Source organism: Procambarus clarkii, chromosome 18 (genome assembly GCF_040958095.1).
Source record: "Procambarus clarkii isolate CNS0578487 chromosome 18, FALCON_Pclarkii_2.0, whole genome shotgun sequence".
Classification (NCBI taxonomy): Eukaryota; Metazoa; Arthropoda; class Malacostraca; order Decapoda; family Cambaridae; genus Procambarus; species Procambarus clarkii.
This window is the reverse complement of record NC_091167.1, coordinates 15,386,622-15,404,340: the sequence shown is the minus strand read 5'-3', so window position 1 is coordinate 15,404,340 and position 17,719 is coordinate 15,386,622. Positions and strand designations below refer to the sequence as shown.

At 46.5% G+C, this 17,719-nt stretch overlaps 1 protein-coding gene across 7 annotated transcripts in view; it reads left to right on the top strand.

Moving 5' to 3' along the window:
- LOC123754478 (splicing factor U2AF 50 kDa subunit) overlaps positions 1 to 17,719 on the top strand; it is a 47,608-nt gene that overhangs the window by 9,804 nt on the left and 20,085 nt on the right. For 2 of the 7 annotated variants that reach the window (XM_069326283.1, XM_045736920.2), the window contains one exon: positions 876 to 991. The exons of the other annotated variants lie outside the window; for them this stretch is intronic. The gene's annotated coding sequence lies outside the window, so the exon portion shown is untranslated. Of the gene's footprint in view, positions 1 to 875; positions 992 to 17,719 lie in introns of those variants that run through there. 7 annotated transcript variants of the gene reach the window in all.

The window sequence follows — 17,719 nt, the reverse complement described above, 5'->3', positions numbered from 1 at the left end:
TGTAATTACCTAAGTGTAGTTACAGGATGAGAGTTAAGCTCATGGTGTCCCGTCATCCCAGTACTCTTTGTCTTTACTACTTTAAAACTACTGATGGCTTTGGTCTCCACCACCTTCTCACTTAGCTTGTTCCAATGGTCCACCACTGTTTGAAAAAGAAAACTTTCTAATGTTTTTTTGGCACCTCTGTCTCCTTAGCTTGAAACTGTGTCCTCTTGTTCATGATGTTGCTGGTTTCAGGAATTCCTCCATGTCAATTTGGTCGATTCCTGTTAGAATTTTGTATGTGGTCATCATATCACTTCTTTTTCTTCTATCTTCTAGTTTTGGCATGTTTAATGTCTGTAGTCTCTCCTCGTAACTCGTTTCAGTTCCGGAAGCCATTTTGTAGCATGCCGCTGCACCTTTTCCAGTTTCTTTATGTACTTCTTGAGATTTGGGCACCATATAACTGCTGCATATTCCAGATTTGGTCTCACAAAAGTCATGAACAGTTTCTTTACTATTTCGTCATCCATATAATTAAAAGTAAGTCTGAAGTTGGAAAGCGATGCATACGCTCCTCTCAAAATTTTCTTTGTGTTCCTCTGGCGATAGCTTACTATCCAAAACCACCCCCCCTAGGTCTCCTTCTTTATTAGAGTTTTGTAATCCCTTTCCACATAATTTGTATGATGTGTGTGGTCTATTTTCTCTGAATCCATATTCAATAACACTGCATTTATCCACATTGAATTCCATTTGCCACTTTACGCTCCAAGCACTTATTTTATCTAGGTCAATATGAAGGGCATTACAATCGTCTGCACCTCCTATCTTCCCCAGTATCTTAGCATCATCCGCAAACATGTTCAAATAATTCTGTATTCCTTCAGATAGATCGTTTATGTAGACGATGAACATTACTGGTGCAAGAACTGAACCCTGTGGTACTCCGCTAGTAATACTCCTCCAGTCAGATACATTGTCTGATTACTACCCTCATCTGTCTGTAAGTTAGAAAGTTTTTCATCCATGTCAGAAGTCTGCCTGTCACTCTTCCAGCATGTTCCAGTTTCCAGAACAGCCTCTTGTGTGGGACTCTGTCAAAAGCCTTTTTTTTAGGTCCAGACAGACAGTTAACCCAACCATCTCTTTCCTGTAGTATCTCTGTGGCTCTGTCATAAAAGCTAAGTATATTGGTTACATAGGATCTTCCTATTCGAAAACCATACTGTTTGTTCGTTATTATGTTATTACAGTACTCTCTAGATGTTCAGTCCATTTGGCTTTAACTATTGTTTCTGTTTTTACTACGACACTTGCTAATGATACGGGTCTATAATTTAGCGGTTCCTCTTGACTACCATTTTTATTGATTGGTAATATGTTTGCCTTTTTCCATATAACTGCTAAGATTCCTGCGCAAAGGGATGTCTGGAATATTAATTGGATTGGAATGCTCAGCTCAGCTGCACATTCTCACAGCACCCAAGGTGAAACTCCATCAGGTCCAACTGCTTTACTTCTTCCTAGCCCGTTGAGTAATTTTTCCACTTCGTCCTGAGTTACCTCTGGATGTCTGGAATTGGTATTAGGTTCGGTTCTATGAAATCCTCATTTTGTACAAATTCACTTTGGAACTGTTCATTTCACACATTTCTTTTTTCATTCTCTTTCATTTTCTCATTCTTTTCATTCTTTTTTCATTCTCTTTTCTGGGGGGAGCCCTGTCGGCTCCCCGGAGCTTTACCGGCTGATATGCTAATGTCAGACTTTGGCATCAGTCATGTGTATGGAGTTCTAGGGCCTACCGGGGACCACGAGCCAGAACCTGGCCCCCTCAGAGAGGCAAGGGGAGCAATGGCCTATAGAAACCCCCGTGTGGTTGGAAGCATTCTATGTCTGCCATCGACCGGGTCAAGCATCCAGAAAGGTAAGCATTCCAAAACAAACCCCTATTCTGGTGAAAATTGCTACCTAAGCCGAACTAGTGAATAGAACTCTTCAACAGAAAACACGGAAACTAGTATGACGTCATACGTCACCGCGCCGCTGTCTGCGCAGCTCCCCCCTCCCCGGGAGGGGGAAGGGGGAGCCCCAGACCTCCCACGCCGGCTATCCACCCATCAGTTCTTCGGCTGATGCTATAGGCAATGGTTATGTGCTCCGGCTCCAGTGGTTGTTTCAGCACTGTACCTAGAGTGTGGTGTCTGTTTTCTAGGTGGTGCGTGAGCCGGGTGTGATTCTTCAGTACTCGGGCTGCATGCGCCTAGGGTTCCCTTCCCTAGGTGCCCTGTAAGTACTGCCCTTGGGGCTTGGGGCCACCTTCCACAAGTTCCTTGGGTCCTGCCCCTGCTTGGCCGTTTACCGCTTGGTTTTCGGCCGCTCTTTGTGTGCTCGGGTGTTCTGTCTCCCTTGTTCGCCTTAGAGTAAGGGGCGGTGTTTGCACTGGTGGGGCGCGGGGTACTGTGCAGCTTGTCTTTACCAATCATAGCGGCCGGCTCTGTTCCGCTTGGGTACGCTGTCCTCTTGCGGGGTTTTCTTTTTCTTTTGTTTATATACCTGGTGGGGGGGTCTGCCTTCGTTCTTGCCCCTTGTGTCCCTTGTGTTCTGAGTATTTCTGGTGGTACCCCCTGCTAGGTCCCCGTGAGTGTACACGTCCCGGGGGTTCAGCTCTTAGAAAGTTGTTTGGTAGCTTGGGTGCCGGTTAGCAGTACCCTGCCTGGGATTACCTGAGCGCGAGTCCTCTTCAAGTAAACGCTCGGGACCCTGGGAAACCCCTGGGGGCGCGCGGGTCCGATGGATGTGACCCCAGAGCCCCCCCCTCGCTTCCAGCGAGTTTGAGGGTTGCTCTCACCTTTTGTCTCTGGGTGACTCTCTGTTTTGCCTCCGTCTGCTGCCTGTGGGGTCGGTGACACCTTCGACCCGGTGTCCTGCGAGTTTGGTTGCTCGTTGTGGCTCGGTTACCCAGTTGTGCTAACAAAGCGGGTGCGGGCAGCAGGGGCGTTGCACTTGAGCCTTGGTGGTGGCAACGTTCTCGTGGTTTCCTCCCCGGGAGCCCCGGGGCTGCCCCGTTGTATTTCGTTTTGGGACTTGGGGGTGTTGGTTGCATCCACGCCCCCTTGTCTTTCCCCTGGTTCACCCTTCCTGCCTGCATCCGGTTCCTTACCGTCTGTAGGTTCAGGGCGGGGCGTTTCGTGGTGTTGAGACTCGGGCAGTCTCGGGGAATTCCCCTTCCGGGGTAGTGACGGGGGCATTTGGGCCTGTTCCTCCAGCCGTGTTGTATGAGTCTGCCAGTGGGCTCCCTTCCTTAGTGTTTTCACGGCTGCCCCGGTTTTCTGGTACGGCCGGGGCTTTGGGGGAACGGCTCGGCCCCGGGGCCTGTCGTGTAGGTTCCCGGGGCTGGGGAGGGGCTGCCTTGGGGGGGCCTTGGCCCCGTTAGACCCCGTGGGGGGTTTTATCCCCCTCTAGGCGGGGCTTGTGGTTACGCGGAGTGGGGTCTTTCCTCCCCACTCGCCGTACGTGCTGTTGGACGTCGGCCCCTCCCCGGGCTCGGTTCCTTGGCCTTTGAGTCGGTTGGTTCCGTCCTGTGGGTGGATGTTTCCTCCCCCGCTTTTTGGGACGGTGTTTTTGTCATGTTTCCCCGTTCGTTGGGGTTCTGCGTGACTTTTGATCTCGGGTGCGCCTGCGCCTTCGTGTGCCTTCGGGACTAGTGTTGGCTTCTGTGTTCTCGAGGGTACGGGAAGGTTTTTCGCTACTTCCCGCATTATTGGAACGTCTGTCGGCTCCTAGTACTTGTCGCCCTGTTGGGCTACTTGTCGCCCTGTTGGGCTACTTGTCGCCCGGTTGGGCTACTTGTAGCCCGGTTGGGCTACTTGTCGCCCGGTTGGGCTACTTGTCGCCCGTTTGGGCTACTTGTCGCCCGTTTGGGTTCCCTTTTTTTTTTGGGCTCTTTGCTTCTTTGGCCGGTTTTATTGTTCCTGCTTCCTCTTTTGGCTCCTTTTCTCGTGCAATAGTCCTGGCTGGCGCCTTCCCGCAGGGAGGGTGTGCGGTTCGGCCAGCGTGTTATGCGCATGCGCCGTGGAGTTTGTTTTGGTCTGGGCGATGGTTCAGTGCTGGGGTTTTGCGCCCTTTTTTGCTACAGTGCTTCGCCTCTCGTTCTTCTCCCTGGCTGCGGTATGTGCCCCTTTGCACCAGGGGTGTCCTGGTTCCCAGTTGTGGGGAGGACACCGCGGTTTTCTGTGTCATGGGTGTGGACCGCCTCCTTCGCCTCTCCCTGTTCTCCTGCGGGTCCGGCTCTGGCATCTTCACCTGGCGGTGCTCCCAAGTTCTTCTGGGCACGGTTGAGTCGTGTCAAGTTCGAGCCACCATTCGCCAGGTGAGTTTCTGCGGTCTGGCGTCTTTTGGCCGGGCGCTGGATGCGGCGGTGTTCATATACCTGTTTTTATTTAGGTATCATTTTGTACGACTGAGACCGTTCGCACACCAGTGACTGTCCCTTTATCACCCCTTCCTGTCCCCCTCATGTGCATGTCCAACCCATGCTGGAGTCATTCAGGGGACCCTCCTTTTTTAATGTTGTGAGGTGTGGGGGTTGTAGGGTTGGTTCTGTACTCACCTGGTGAGGCTCCTGGCTGTGCTTGCAGGTTTTGAGCTCTGGCTCTTGGGTCCCGCCTATCTGGTAGAACTTGCGGGATAGTACCAGTGGAGTGCAGTGGTGCTATTGGCACTTTTGGGGAACACTGTATTACCATCAGTGGTCTGTGCTTGTTACACGACCTACTTGCGAGCATAAGCCTTCTTGCTGGTTCGTCCGTGGACTTCCAGGGCGCACTGGCCTGTTTTCGTATGGCAGTTCCGGCCCGTCCTGGTTGTGGGGGTATGTGGGCCGGTGGACTGCTCCTAGCAGCTGCCTGGTGGGCCATCCTCTGGCCGGTCTGGCCTGACCTTGGGCCGGGCTTGAGGTGTAAAAGTACCTCATCCAGCAGGTATCGAGCGGGGTTTTCTCCGCCGTCGGTCGCCTGGTGCAGGTTTCTGGGCCTGCAGGGTTTTGTCGTGTCTCCGTTGGCCCTGTCTGGGGTCTGCCTGCTCCGTTCTCTGCCTTTGCAGAGGGGAGTTGCTATTTACATGTTGCATGTTGCAGTGGTGCCTGTTGCTGCTGCTGCTGCACGTGAGCATTGGTACCGTGTTTCACGGTGGCGTGTCCTTGTTCCTGTGTCCGGTTGTGGAGTGGCGCTTTGCTGCCGTTTTGTGCCTGGGGATTGCGTGGGGTTTTTGTCCCTGCCTGATTGTCCACCCCTGGTTGTTCTCCTGGTTTTTTTTTTTTTTTTTTTTGTGCTTCTGCTCTTTCTTCCTGCCTCTTCTGCAGCAGGAATGTTCTGCGTGTGTTCTTAGGCGTTGGTCAGCCTGTGTCCTGTGATGTGCTTCTTTGTCTCGGTCTGTTGCAGTTGTTCGTGCCCCTTGGTTCGGGTCCTGTTCTGGCGGCGACCCTTCCGCCTTCTTTGGTTTTCCTAGCTTGCCCTGCCGGTTGTTGTTGTTTTACTTTTTTTGGGGGGTTCTTGCGATGTCTCGCGTCGGACCCGTCGTTTCTGAACTCCTGGCGGGCTTGCATGCTTCGGAGTTTTTCTGTTCGGCAGACGTTCCATCTCCTTGTGCCGCCTGGGTTTCGGTGGTCGCGCCCGAGATCTTCTCGCGGCTCCGCCTTTTTCCTGGGCTCGGGGGGGGCCTTGTCGGGGCTGCTTATGTTCTGCCTCGTGGTCTCGCCTCCGGTTGGTGGTCAGGTGGCTTCGTGGTAGGTGTCCCACCTGCGTGCTTTCTTGGCGGCAGTATGGGGTATTTTGGCGGTCCTTCCTTTTCCTGTCCCTTCTTCGGTGGGTCCTTCTTGTTGGCTTGGTTTACTCTCGGCTTGGTTTTCTAGTAGGGGTTGGGGGCCGTCGTCTTGCCACATACTGTCGCCTCTTTTCGTGCGGCGCAGGCGGAGCCGCTTCAGCTTGCTTTCGGTCTTGGTGTTGCTTCTGCACCGTTAGTCAGCTGTCTTGTGCGTCATTTCACCTCCGGCCTGTTCGTGCGCCGCTTGCACCATCCTGGTCTCTGGTCAGCGTGCTCTGTCTTCTCCTCGGTTGGTAGTGCCCCTTCGGTTCCGGTGTGTTTTTTCGTCGGCTCTTTCCTTTGGGCCTTTGCCTCTGGGGGTCGGTTCGCTGTGTTTTCTTGCTCCTTCGGTTTTAGCGTTTTGGTTGTTTGATGGCAGCAGTCTCCATCTTTTCTGGCGCGGGGTGGGGCTGCTGCATTCTGGAGGGGTCCAGGGTTTGTTGGTGCTTTGTTGGTCGGGCCGGGGGTGTGTCGTTTTTGTGTTCAGTGGCGGCCCTCTGCTGTTGTTTGCGTGCCACGGCGTTTGGGTCCGGAGCGCGTTTTGCGTTGATCCGGTTCTGTTCTTCCCGGTTCGCGGGTGATGGTGTCCCGGGTGGTCAGCCGTGTTCTTGCGGCTAAGCTGCCTGTGTTCTTCCCTCATGCCTGTGGCGTTCGTGGCTTCGCTGCTCTCGCTGCCGTCTGGGCGACGTGGCCTTGCAGTCTTTCGGGCATGGATTTTTGGTGTTCGTGCAGGGGCCTTGCTGCTCGTGGTTCTCGTGTTGTTCCCGGGATTTTCGGGGCTGTGGCGCCTTGGGTTGGCGTTTGCTGCCGGTTGTCTCGCCTCCTTGGGGGGTGCGTGGTGTCCGCCTCCCGGTTTTGTCCCTTTGACCTTCCTCTGTGGGTAGTTAGCTCCGGGGAGCCGACGGGGCTCCCCCCAGAAAACCAGCGTTGAATGTAATGAAACGCCATTTTCTGGGTGAGACCCGGAGGCTCCCCGGCAACCCTCCCTCCCTCCGGTCGGCGTTTTTCGCGTGTTTTGACATCCAGCCTCAGAACTGATGGGTGGATAGCCGGCGTGGGAGGTCTGGGGCTCCCCCTTCCCCCTCCCGGGGAGGGGGGAGCTGCGCAGACAGTGGCGCGGTGACGTATGACGTCATACTAGTTTCCGTGTTTTCTGTTGAAGAGTTCTATTCACTAGTTCGGCTTAGGTAGCAATTTTCACCAGAATAGGGGTTTGTTTTGGAATGCTTACCTTTCTGGATGCTTGACCCGGTCGATGGCAGACATAGAATGCTTCCAACCACACGGGGGTTTCTATAGGCCATTGCTCCCCTTGCCTCTCTGAGGGGGCCAGGTTCTGGCTCGTGGTCCCCGGTAGGCCCTAGAACTCCATACACATGACTGATGCCAAAGTCTGACATTAGCATATCAGCCGGTAAAGCTCCGGGGAGCCTCCGGGTCTCACCCAGAAAATGGCGTTTCATTACATTCAACGCTGGTTTTTTTCAAACTCTCACAAGTCATGCCTGGCCTCGGGCGGGGCTTAGGGAGTAGAAGAACTCCCAGAACCCCATCAACCAGGTATCAACCAGGTATTCTCAATAGTCCTGTTCCCCAGTTCTCAATCTTTGGATTTTATCCTTTACATGCAGCTTGCTTTTAAGAAATTTATAGAGAAAGCCTGGGTTAGTTTTACATTTGTCTGCTATACCTTTCTCAAAGTTCCTGTCTGCCTCTCTCTCCTCACTGTTGTGTAATTGTTTCTTTCTTGCTTGTAGTGCTGATATGTTTGTGGGTTAGGCCTCTTCCTATATTGAGCCCATTTTCTTGTCTTTTCCACTCTGGCCCTCTCACAATTTCTGTTGAACCAATCCTGTTTTCTGGTTCTGCATTTCTGTTTTGGTATGAATGTTTGTGTGTCTTCATCGTATATTTCGCAAAATTTGGCATACGTCTCATTTACTTCCTTTCCTGGCAACAAGTCTGTCCAATTAACACTATCGGTCACCGGACAGGCGCGCGGTAAACTTAGGGGTCATGCACCCGATGTGCAGGTGAGCGTGCGGGCAAGCGTGCGGTGACACCTAAATGTGTATACTCGTTTCAGCTTTTTCACCTTAATTCTCGTGCTACGTTGCTCGTTTTGGTATCATTGTGTTCACAATTAAATTCCCTACAGGTGTGTATAAATATAATGTCCAAAAGCCTGGCGTGACTCCCAACAGCAAAGCCTAAAGTCGGCAAAAGTTACCCGTGACCGCACAAAATCAGTAAAATGTGCATACTCGTTCCATTTTCCCCACCTTAATTCTCGTGCTATGTTGCTCGTTTTGGTATCATTGTGTTCGCAATTAAATTCCCTACAGATGTGTATGAATATAATGTACAAAAGTTTGGAGTGCCTCCCCGCAGAAAAGCCTAAAGTTACCCGTAAACGAGCACCAATTTGTACACTGCAACCTAATGTGTATACTCGTTTAGTTTGATAACATCAATTTTCGTGTTATGTCTTTCATTTTGGTATCAAATTGTTCGCAATAAAAAGGTGCGTATTTTAAAACTAGTCCCATAATAATAGAGCAATAACTGGAATTTTAACAAATATTTTAATTCTGGAAGCTCATCATCAAAATTATTTATATCTTTCCAGTGTTCTGACATAAATTTTTGTGTTACATCTTTCATTTTGGTATCAAATTGTTCGCAACGTAAAGGCGCGCATTTTAAAACTAGTCCCAACATAATAGCATAATAAATAGAATTTTAACAAATATTTTAAAATTTTGACCAAAAGCCTATTTATAATTATACAAGTGTTCGGACATCAAGTTTCATGTTACATCTTTCGTTTTGTATCAAATTGTGCGCATTCTAAAGGCGCTTATTTTGATACTATCCCGAGGTCGATTGGATAAAAAATGAATTTTATACATATATTTTTTGTAGTGGACGCAAGTCTGGTCCAAAGTTAGGACCCAGGAGAAAAATAATGGACGCGAGTTCGGTCTGAAGTTACCGATAGTGTTAAACTCATTAAAAATTAATTTAAGTTCCCCATAGTGTCTTCTCTTGAAATTGAGTTTATCAACTGTTTTAATGTCTCCATTCTCTTCTAGATTATATCGCAAAGCATATTTAATGTCCAACAGGACATTATCACTCTTTCCCAAGGGATGAAGGTACTGGATGTTAAATATCTCTTCTTCTTTCCTGGTGAATATTAGGTCCAGTACTGACGGAACATCCCCTTCCCTCGTTCTTGTGGCCTGCTTGACATGTTGAAACATGAATGTCTCCAGAATGAGGTTTACAAATCTGCCTATCCAAATGTCCTCTGTTCTTGCTTCATGATACCTGGTTGATACCTGGTTGATGGGGTTCTGGGAGTTCTTCTACTCCCCAAGCCTGGCCCGAGGCCAGGCTTGACTTGTGAGAGTTTGGTCCACTAGGCTGTTGCTTGGAGCGGCCCGCAGGCCCACATACCCACCACAGCCCGGTTGGTCCGGTACTCCTTGGAGGAATAAATCTAGTTTCCTCTTGAAGATGTCCACGGTTGTTCCGGCAATATTTCTTATGTTTGCTGGGAGGACGTTGAACAACCGTGGACCTCTGATGTTTATACAGTCTCAGTCTTTACAGTTTATACAGATGTCATAGTCAGTTTATACAGATGTCATAGTCTCAGTCGTGATTTATCTTTATCTGCTTTTACTATAATCTCTCTCATAACCATTATGAGGCCCTATCGTTTGTCATCTAGTTCCTCCTTTGTCCATGGGTTGCGTACTGGTGGCCTGTAGGCATTTACAATTATTAGTTTATCATCCCGATTCCAGATCTGCAATGCCATTATGTCAACTTCTCGAGGGTTTTCAATTATTAACACTTTTTCTCTTTAAGTGTTCTTTCACCAGCACAACCACTCCTCCCCACTTTCTAGTTTTCCTGTTACGTCTCCAAACTCCAAACAATTACCCCTTGGGAATACGACCTCATTTAAAATATTTTCTTCAAGTTTCGTCTCTGTTAGTGCGACAATATCTGGGACCTTAAGCTGAATAATATCTTTTTGCTCCAATATTTTTTTTATCTCACAACATCTATGTTGGTATATACAATTTTCAGGAACCCTTAAGGGGCAGTTCTTGTCTTTCTCATATTTTCCTATCCTAAAATCACTGACACTTTCCTTTGAATTTAACACTTTAGTGCGCGCGGCACTTGTGAAAAAAAAAAGCGCCTTGTGCGCGCGGCGTTCTGGGCGCTCAAGCGTAAACACAAAAAAGTGTATAATCTTTTCACGCTCCTAACATCAATTCTCGAGCTACGTTTTTCATTTTGGTATCAATGCGTTGGCAATAAAATTCTCTCCAAGATCATATGCATAAAATGTCACCCAAGCATTTGGTATCCCACCACGAAGTAAATAAACACGAAGATGACTCGCCGTGACACCCAAACAGGAAGTAAATGTTCATACTCTTTCGTTTGTTGCCAGCCTCACAGTCATCCTACAGCGCTTATTTTGATATCACTGAACTCGCAATAAAATTCCCCACCCAGACATATGCCTATCAATGTCTAATTATGTTCCGCACGAGTGTGGGAACTGGGCGAAGCGTTAGCCGTGATTTCAGCAGCGACGACACTGTTGTGATGCAGCACTTTGAAAGTTTATACTTATTTCACTGTCCTGACATTATTTCTTGAGCTACGTATTTCATTTTTATAGCAATGTGTTCGCAATAGAAAGTTCTATAAGAACATGGGTAGAATTGGCCAACAGAGCGTCAAATAAATTTGCGGCGAATAAAATCTTACGCGTGTTTGTACCCGTGAGCGTAAAAAGTTTTTACTTTGCTCATGTTTTTTCAAGTTTATACTTGTTTCACACCGTTTTTTTTGTTTGTATAGTGTTCGGAATAAAATTCTCTACACAGACATATGCATATAAATGTAGAATCATGATCGCGGCCAACACAAGAGTGTGTGGAGTGGGCGATTACCCTCGTTGTGTCACCAACTCAATAGTCTCTCCTCTAAGTTACAATACATTGCCGTTTTCTCAAATAGGCACTGTGCCTATTAGAGAAAACGAAAATTTAATGGCAAACATATTCATACAAACCCCAAGTCGATCGAGTAGTAAATACCCACTATAACACGGTCCGTAAATTTACGTCGTGATCCGACAAGCGCTTATCTAAACCGCCCGTAATTCCAAGTGAAGTTCTCAGAAAAGTGTTAAGCCTTCTAAACCTACTATTTTCTCTGATTTTCATCTCTTCTGCTGCTCTGTCCAACCTAAATGATATTTCCTTTTCTAAACACTCGAATATTTTTATGGACTTCTATCTGCAGTGTTTTGTACTAGTTTACTGTTGGTTACCAGTTCTTTACTAATTGCTTGCCTAATTTCTGCTTCTTGTTGGTCATTTATGCTTTTGACTTCCAAACACACTTCCTTCATTGTCTCTCTTTCTTTTACAACTTGAGCATATGTTCCTTTTCTTCTTTGTACTGTTCTAGTTCTTTATTAACCTTCTCTATGTGAGTTGTCAATGAAGTTCTTTGCATGTCCTTGCCTAACTCCATGTTAGCCCTCAGGGTTCCTTGGAGTTGTTCGCCATATTAGTCTGCTCTCTTGTTTCTTCAAATTCACCACTCTTCACTTTCCATACCTCATTTTCTTTCACTAGTTCCTGGATTTGTTCCTCCTGAATTTTTACCTTGTCCATTAATGCAGTAATTTTCTTACCTTGCTGAAAAATACTTCCTTTTAAAGTACGAAACTCACTCCTGAGAGCTCCATTTCTTCTAATTCAAGTACTTTTTCTTCATACATGTTTAGTATATCCTCAATTATCTCTAACCTGCCAAGAAAACCTCCTTTCATTATACTGTATCTTGTGGTGAGAATCCTTTGAAACAATCATCTGTTGGTGTGTTTACATTCCCCATGGTGGTGGCCATCTTTGTTGCTTTGTATATAGAGGCATTGAGGCCTGCAGTCACAGCCTTGGGGGCTTGCCCAAAATACATACCACTTTTTTTCGAGAAGTGGTGGCAGCATTTTATTCGGTGTCCCACGCTTATTGACAATCTATTTTTCCCATTTGTTAACTTCAGCTTAATGTCTTTCCTTTTTGTCCGCCTCCCTCTTTTCACCTCTCCTCTGTTCCTGAGGATGTTACAGCATTTTATTGATACCGTACATTCATTTTGGTGACGGAAAATGCACAAACTAAATGAATACTGCATATATAAATTTGCACAAGCGTTTAGTTTACAGTGGTTTGATGGTGAAGCGTGGTGTTGAATGGCAAGACTGCAAGATGACCAGTTGAGTGTTATGTTGAGTGCTGATAAATATTGATTGCGTTGGAAATGGTATGTGATATATCCAGTGTTTATCACTGAACCACTGATGGAACTAGACTGTAGGTGATGCAGAACTTGGTCTACATCACTTTCCTTTCCTCTGGTTTCTTTGCTTCAGTTGCAGTGCCACTGCCTGCTTGCTGGTCTTGAGGAGGCCCTGGGTTTCAACCATTACTTGAGTGGATGTGTGGGAACCGGAACTTTGCTTGCATGGTTTTTCCAATGTGCAGGGTGTGGCTTCAGGGGCTGTTCTGGTTTAGTCAATTCCCACCCTTTTGCTGCTGCTACGGCTGTTAGGTCTGGACTATGCCTTTGAAGCTGGACACTGCAGGTAGCTATTCTGCTAGCTTCTCTGTGTTTGGTTCTCCACATGGTTTATGTTTGGGGAAGTGTACCTGGATTGGGTTCTGGAAGTTCTTCTACTCCTCCCCAGGCCAGGCCAGATAACTTGGTCCAACAGGCTATTGCTTGGAGTGGCTACACAGGCCCAAAGATCCACTACTGCCCAATTGGTCTGGCACTTCTTGCAGAAAACCGTGCAGTTTTTCTTGAAGATTTCCACTTTTGTTCTGACATTACTGATATTTCTTATACTTGCTAGGAAGATATTGAACAAACGTGGGCTTCTGATGTTCACATAGTGTTAGTTTCAGGTGCTGCTTGCTTGGAGTCCAAACCTGGGCATTTTTCTGCTGCTGCACCTCTTTCAGAAGATCAGCTCCCAGTGATCTGCTTCACTTGTTCGAACCTCTCTTGAGCTCTTTGAATCCGGTCTTTTTGGTGCATCTTTATCATCATCTTAATAGCTAGTAACTATTTGATGGTGTCCCACTTGAGATTGTCTTCTTGGGTATCAGTGTGAGGTTTTTGGTGCTCTGTTTCACCTCTTCCTTTCTCCTTGTCGTTGCTTTTCGATTTCTGAGCATGTAGGTCTTTCATTCCATTTTGGTTGTTTCTTGAGTGGTACCTTATGCTGAATACTGTCGCCTCATAGTGTGCAGTGCTGGAGAAGCTAATGCTGCTTTTATTTAGTGTCGATTTTCCCTCGTCACCATTTCAGAAGCTTTCGTGCACTGTTTCACCTCTGACTTGCACCTGTGCCTCTTGTGCCAGCTTGGTCCTTGGACCATGTTCTCTGTTTTCTCTCCTCTTCTAGGTTTATGGTCCCCCTTCAGTCTGGGATTCTTTTTCTAAAGCTTTTGTGTACTTTTATTCATTTGCAATTGGCTCCTACTTTTCTGGCAAGGAATGAGTTGGCCAGCTTCCAGAGGGGTCCTTGGGTGGTCGATGCTTAGTTGGTTCAGCCGAGGATGCATCGTGTGCTATGCCCGGTGGCGACTCTGCACTACCGTTGTGCCACCTACTCTGCTTTGGTGGATGCCTTGTCTGTGGACCCTGTTTCCTTGGTTGCTTGTTCCAAAGCTCGTTTTTGTCGGGTTGTCTGCAGTGTCATTAAATCTTGCCACCCTGCAATCTACCTCTCATACCCATATTATTAATAAGCACATTGCGGCTGTTTTTGCTAATACAGTATGTCCTAGACTGATATTTAGGGCTGGGAGTTTTGGTGGTGTCTCTGCATGCTGGCAACACTGTACTTGGTTAATGTGTCTAGGCCTCATCACCGTTGTGTTGTCTTGGGTTGTGTCTCTTGACCTGGAGTCTCGACTTTGTTGTGACTGCATGCAGTTCATCATCCTCCCTGGTAAGTCCCCATTTTCTTCTCCGTGGCTAGTTAGCTTCAGGGAGACACAAGGGGCTTTTCTCAGAAAACCAGCATTGAATGTAATGAAATGTCTCTTTCTGGGTGAGCCCTGGTGGCTCTCTGATTCCCCTCTCCATTCCATGTCATTGGTTGGGGTGTTTTGTGTGCACATTTGCTCCAGAACTGATTGCTCTAGTCACTGGACGGTGAGAGCCTCAGTCCCCCACCCTCCTAAAATAAGTGGGAGGGGTGGTACAAACGTGCATATTTTTTTTGAGAGATTTGATTGTTTACATTGTTGGCAGAATTCATTTGGTGGGTTGTGAGGGTCTGATCTTGAACCCATCAGTGATCTGTATTAGTTTGCCGACTTTCTGGATGCGTTTCCCAGTGAGGCGGCAAAGTGTGTCACATATGCCCTGCACCTTTGTGAAGGGGCCCAGGTTCTAGCTTTGATCCCTGGTAGGGTGAACTGGTAGGGAGCCACTGGAGTTCGCCCAGAAAGAAGTGGTTCATTGCATTCAACACTGGTTTTTCCCAGTGGGGTTGGAGATTGTCACTCACTCCCTGCACCTCTTTGAAGGGAGGCCAGGTTTGGCTCTGGTAGGTCACATAGGACTTCCATGAGTGATGTGACCTTTTAATGTGGACTATTCTCAGCAAAATAACTTGAGGGAGCTCCTGGGTTCCTCTAGGAAGAGAGTTTCATTACATTCAATGCTGGGTTTACATTCACTTTACAACATTTTATTTCATTTTTGTGTTCTGTCTCAATAATGTCCCATATTGCCTTTTTATCATTCCTATTGACATCCAAACCTCTAATATTTAAGTTTAAAGTCCTACTAACTGCTTCTTCCAATGAGTCCACTAAAGTCACAACCCCATCTGTAGATAGGTGCACTCTATACCTTGCATTCATCTATAAACGAGACCCACTTGTTGATGAATGGTGTTTCAGCATCTAAACAATACCTTTAAAGTCAGTACTTCCCTAAGTGCCCTTAGAACCATTTGCACCTAACATTGAACCTTGTCAGAACTCCACATGTGATTGGAACCCCTTCCTTTTTCCTAAATCATATCTAGTGCTGGCTTGAATCTACAGTATTTATAAGTCACTCATTTCTTTCATTGCCAACATTATTTCCTTCAACTGAAAGGCAAACAATTGGCTTGTTCCCATTGTTTGACAAAATGTTGCTCATCCTGTCCTCTATGTCTCCTATACTAGCTTATCTGACATACACTGTCATTCTATTATGAGCTTCCCTTGAACAAAAAGCACAGTCTATATACATCCTGAGTGAATACGAAACAACTAAGGTTTTCTTACCTTCCCGTTGGGAAGCTTCAGCTCCATACTTGCTGAAGCCCTGCTTACATTCGCTATGTTCAGAAGACAGAGCAGCAGTTGGATGTCCCCACTCTAGACTTCCTAATCCCTACTAGAAGGATTTCTGGTATTCCCTGTCACTTTGCTGTTCTCTCTCTCTTGGCCTCCACTGTTGCACTGCTTGACTTCTGTTTCTTCCAATTTTCATTACACACCTTAAGATGACATAGGTCATCCTTCAGTAGACAGTATCAGTTTCTGTCTTATGCAGACGATGAGTCACAATAATGTGGCTGAAGATATGATGATCAAACTACACATCACAAGATGAGAAATGACGATGTTTTGGTCTGTCATTATCCCTTATCGAGTTGTATGTGATAACTACTGTACTTGATAATGGTCCAGGACGGACCGAAATGCCACCGTTTCTCCATCTTCTGATGTGTGGTTTGGTCATCACAATTTCTGCCTTATGTTACTGGCAGAGCTCAAACAGAACTTGGGAAGAAGCCATGGAGTGAGCCATCACTTATGTAATGTTAATCTTACAGTAAGAAAACACCCGAGGCTTTTTTATAAATTAGGGTTGGTATCTTAGAAAGATTTTTTTAGTTTTAAGGGAGAGGATTGTCATTAACATCTGAGGAATTTGTTAGGATAAATACAGAGACATGAGATAGATGCTTGTGAGTGTATGTCATTTTTTTGTGCAATGCTGGGATCTCATTTGCATAGGATGAGCAAATTTTGAAGGAAACTTTTGAATTTAGTGGCAGTGCCAGTGGCTGATAGCCATCCACTGTCACCAGCTAGAAATATTGCTTTAGTTTATTCAAGTACTAATTTGATCCCAATATATGGGAAATAGTATTCAATGTTTTCTGGAGGTGACGAATGGTGGCTCCCTGAAGTTAACTCGCTGAGAAAACTCCACACAGATGAGTCGGATCAACCTCAGAAGTCCTGAGTGGTATATTGAGGCCTAGCGCCAGAACCTGACCTTCCTCACAGAGGCAGGGATGCAAGGGGGATTGTTATGATCATCCTCACCTAGAAAATATCCTGAAAGCAAGTGTAGCAATAGAGACAAATGTTCACAGAATGGAAAGACCTGAAGTAGGCAGTGACTCCACAAACGATTCCATCAATGTCTAGCTCTAGATCGAAAGTCATACAAGAGATAAAGAAAAACCCAAAATATTTCTTCACATATGCAAAGTCAAAAGCAAAAACCACTGTCAGTATTGGACCTATTCTTACAAGTGAAGGTTAATACACAGAGGATGATAAAGAAATTAGTGAAAGCCTAAAAAAGTAGTATGAGGACATGTTTGGCACCTCAATGAACAATATGAAAGTGGAAGATCCAGACAGCTTCTTTATGCATGATATCCAAACCCCCTGAAAATATAACTGATATCAACATGAGCTCTGCAGATTTTGAAAGAGAAATTGACAGCATGTCCATACATTCAGCTACGGGTCCAGACTCATGGAATTCAATATTTATAAAGAAATGCAAAGTGCCAGTATAGCACAGGCACTCAGTATAGTGTGGAGGAGATCTTGGACATGGGGGAGATACCAGATACCTGTATGCTTAAATCAGCAGATATAGCTCCTCTATACAAGGAAGGGAGCAAATCATTGGCTTTGAAATGATAGCAGGATTCTTGTCATGGCATCAAGGTAAACTCGATTACATCCATATCTATTATGGTATATCCATATTATCATCATACGTGTAAAACACAGACAATGATAGTTTAAAACAATGCATGGCACTAACCACATTATCCTTTGCATCAAGATATGACGATAACTGCTCTTAAGGGTTAAGGGTTTGGTGTTGTGGGGTACAATGGGGTTCATGTGCTTGGCTATGTGGCATGCTGCTGACACCCTTCATAACTGTGGTTATCATGTAGGCAGCTTTTGGTGTCAGTTCTTGTGGCAATTGTCCATTGCTAGGGGTGTCAGGCTAAGTCCTTTCATTCAGGCCCTAGGAAAACCCTTGAGGGTCTTGGTATGGCTCATTATAGGTCAACCTGTTGAGCCCCACACTTGCTACTTGGTTATTTGAGGGTTGCCTGTCAGTTTTGCTACAAATCCTGGTCTATGGTACTCTCTCCCTCTGCTGCCTGTTGGGTTGTATTACCCTCTATTCCAAGGCCTGTGACATTTGGATTTGCTGGTTCAAGCCTCCATCTTTTGGATTTTGTTTATTTGCTTTTGTAGTGATGAGGCTTCATAGGTGGTGGCCACTTCAGGTTCATTTGCCTGTTTTTTTGTTATGGCTTCGTGCTTGTGTGGTTGCCCCAGAGTTTGCCTGTCTTGTTCTTTGGGATTTTGGGATTGAAGTGGCTAGTGTTTCTGCTGGTGCAGGTTTTGCTGCTGCTCCTTCCATTGTTTATCTGGCCCCATTGTGTAAACTTCCTGTACACTTTGCCCTTGCTCTGGGACGT